Source organism: Montipora foliosa, chromosome 8 (assembly GCF_036669935.1).
Source record: "Montipora foliosa isolate CH-2021 chromosome 8, ASM3666993v2, whole genome shotgun sequence".
NCBI classification, from domain to species: domain Eukaryota; kingdom Metazoa; phylum Cnidaria; class Anthozoa; order Scleractinia; family Acroporidae; genus Montipora; species Montipora foliosa.
The window spans coordinates 25,326,952-25,330,336 of record NC_090876.1 but is presented as its reverse complement, the minus strand read 5'-3'; positions in this window follow the sequence as shown (position 1 = coordinate 25,330,336).

The following is a 3,385-nucleotide window of genomic DNA, read 5'->3' as shown; positions in this document are numbered from 1 at the left end:
CTAGTGATGTCAGAAATGTAAAAAAAATGGGGGGTCACTGACTTCGTTTTGGAGAGAACTTGCCCGAAAGAACACCCTAAATCTGAAGAAATCCGGCTTCTTTAGCGAATAAGGTCACGGTGTCTGTAAGCCCAAAAATATTGCAATTACATCTTTGAAGCGAAATGTTCTCTACCAAACTTTGTTTAAGTGGACCAATCAAGTGAATTTAGTTAACTGTTCAGGTTGCTTAAAGAACAAGTTTGCATTTAGTGACCATAGTTTCATGCGCCTTGCAGCCGCAAGATGGCAGGATTCCATGTCCTGAGGACAGAAATCTTGAAATTTCTTTAACTTCCCACATTGATTTTTTGTTCATTTTTGGACAGTTTGGAGATAAAATAAATAAAATCTGTTTCTGAAAAGAAAAGTAGGGGTCACCGAACATCCAAGACCATTAAATCCAAGCAAAGCTGTAGCAATGGCCATCTGCCCTATCATTGTTCATTGTAGTACTGAGCGCGCGCGCTCGATGCGTGACGTGGCATGTGAATTTGCGTGTGTTGTAAGGATACACAGTAGCAATGGGCGCGAACGTCGTTAATAAGAACAAGCGCTCCTCTCATTAATTCTCTATCCAGACCATTCCATCCTCCGTGCCATTCCTTACTTTTTTTTTCAGGATGCGGTCCTGGGATTATTTGCGGACCCGTACAGTTCTCCATCATCTGCAACTGCTTCCAGCTTCCCCTGGCACCGATCAATTTTGCTACAGCAGAAGCATTTCTGAAGAAAGACCCTGGTTGCGGCTGGTCACGTGACCACCTATCCATCGCAGGGTGGGTGGGTACTCAAGTAAATTTGGTCGAGAGAACGATAAAATACCATCCAGGGGAAGGTGAAGTTGAACAATTGTTGGTTCCAAAATGGCGCTCGAGTTTCTGAGATTGTTCAGAAGGCGCTACTTTCGGCTGGGTATGACGATATAATTTGAAAGTGAAACAAGTCATTTGTCTCCTCTAGGCAATGACTTTCCGTGCAACATTTCGGCCACGGTGAGAAGACCGCAGTTCCTTTCACTGAACCGGTTATTACTGTGATCTCTGTCACATACAGTTGCATAAAGCCTACATAAACTTGAGTCAGCAGAGTAAAAAAACTTTTTTGGTGTTTGGTTTTGAAACATGACTTTAGTGCGAAAACTACTGAGTCAAGCGAGATACCGCTCTCTCACTGCCTTAGTAAATCTGTCACTGTGACAATCAAAAACCCTGTTACCCCACCCTTTCAGCACATTTTTTTACCACCCAGATTCTGGGTGGTCACGTGACCAGCCGCAACCAGGGCCTTTCTTCCAACGAGCAAGGGAGGCAGAGAAGAGAGACCCTGGGAACGAGGTTGCTACATGTTGAGTAAGTGACGTAATCATTCCTCGCTATAGGCTTTCTTGAATAAGTATGCTGGTGACATACCAAAAATGGCGGATGCTATGAAAAACCAGTATTTCAACGTAATAACATTGAAATGTTGGTGAAAGTAAGTTAAATTCATTATGTGACAATCGTATACAACATTTCGGCGGCATTTCCTCGAGTATTTGAGATTTTTTGAAAAATCATGTTTTTTTTTTGTCAGAGTTAAACACACCGGGTTGGTGTTCAATCTCGACCCAAGAGGTCTTCTCTTGACTGAGGGAGAAAAGAGCTCTGGGGAATCCTGAAACAAAGTGTCTCCTCATTGGTTTTTGTGAAGAAGAATCAAAAAGGGCCTCTAATTGGTGCATTCATGTTAGCAAGAGGAGTGAGCAGGCGCCGTAAGGTTCAAACAGCCAACATTTTGGCTATAAGAACCCTACGGCGCATGTTCCCCTACATAGAGTTTTCCAGAGCATTGGGTCGATCTGAGGCTCTGGTGACGAGAATGGATTGGAGCTATGGTGTGTCACCTTGCTTTTCTGTTTTGTTTTTCAAGGTCCCCCCCTTCCCCCTTCTAGACCATGTTACAATGGTCCCAAAAGAAAATAAAAACAATGCTTATGAAAAATTTTGGAATGAAAGCAATGAGTATTATCAAGAGTCCATGATGGACTCTTGGTATTACTGTATTTTTGAAAGTGGCTTGTTATATTACTTCAAACAATTTATCAACAATTTCTGATGAATTCATCGTAAACTAAAACAGTGGATAGTGTTGAAGACGCACTGTGATTGACTGGTCAAACTTTGAATATTCTTTATAATTAACAATTATTCCTTGAAACCAAGGTGAACAGTTGCAAAATATTTATCGAGCTGCAAAATACACAAGAAGTGATCTCTCAACATTTGCATAAGAAAACCATCCAAAGTCGATTTACTTGACGCATCAATTTATGCGTGGAAAAGGTGCAAAGCGGTACAAAGCATGATCAAAAGTATTTACAGAAGCTTCAAACGTGGCAAATCTAACTAACCTCCACGTCACAACTAGCAAAATGGTCATTTAGCACCGTTTAAATGAGCAATCTAAATCAAAAGTCTCCTTGTTAAATCAATTTCACCATTCGATCAAAGTTTTAAAAGTTCATTTTAAAATGGAAATTGAAAGTGGCGGCTGTAATTGAGGTGAGCGTTGCTTTGATGTAGTATGTATGACTCATCTTATTTCCTTGCAGCCATGCAGAACTTTCTTTTTTTTTTCATTCCTCCGTTTCAGAAACAAATTCGTTTTGCTGGGCAAACCAGCCCTACAAAATAGAATAACTCTGAGTGAAACAAATTGTTGGCTTGAAGATTGCTTAATTAATTTTTCGCAATAGCTATCTAGAAAAAAAAAAGTCAAACACTGGTTGGCAAAAATATGAAGTCTTCTCTTACCTTTGAAAACCTTCAAGCCAAATCTTTGCCTTCTGTGGTACAGCATCATCTTGAATTTCTTTGATTGCACCTGACATCACGGCGGCCATGTTGGTAGAAAGAACAATAGCAAAAAAGTCTTTTGGGAATTTGACTCTATTATTATGCAAAACTTGAGCTTTATTTTTCTATTGTTTTGGCACCAACATGGCTGTCTTATCACGTGAGTGCAATCAAACAACATTTCTGATTCATAAAGACTGGCGAAACGCGAGTTTACGCCGGCTGTTTTGTTTTTTCTGGATCATTATTCACTCCCAAGAGAAAATGAGGCACTCGTTAGGGAGTGAATAATGCTCGATTACTCTGAGATAGCAAACCAATCAGATTTTTTCAAACACCATGATATCTGAGTGACTATATTAGTAATATTCACCTCGCCGCTTCGCGGCTCAGTAAATAGGGACCTTACGATAGGACGACGATGACGCCTACAAAAACGCCACAAAACAATGGACTTAAATAAGGCTCTGCGTGCCCTGCGCGTGCGTTTTGCAGTTTCGTACATTTCT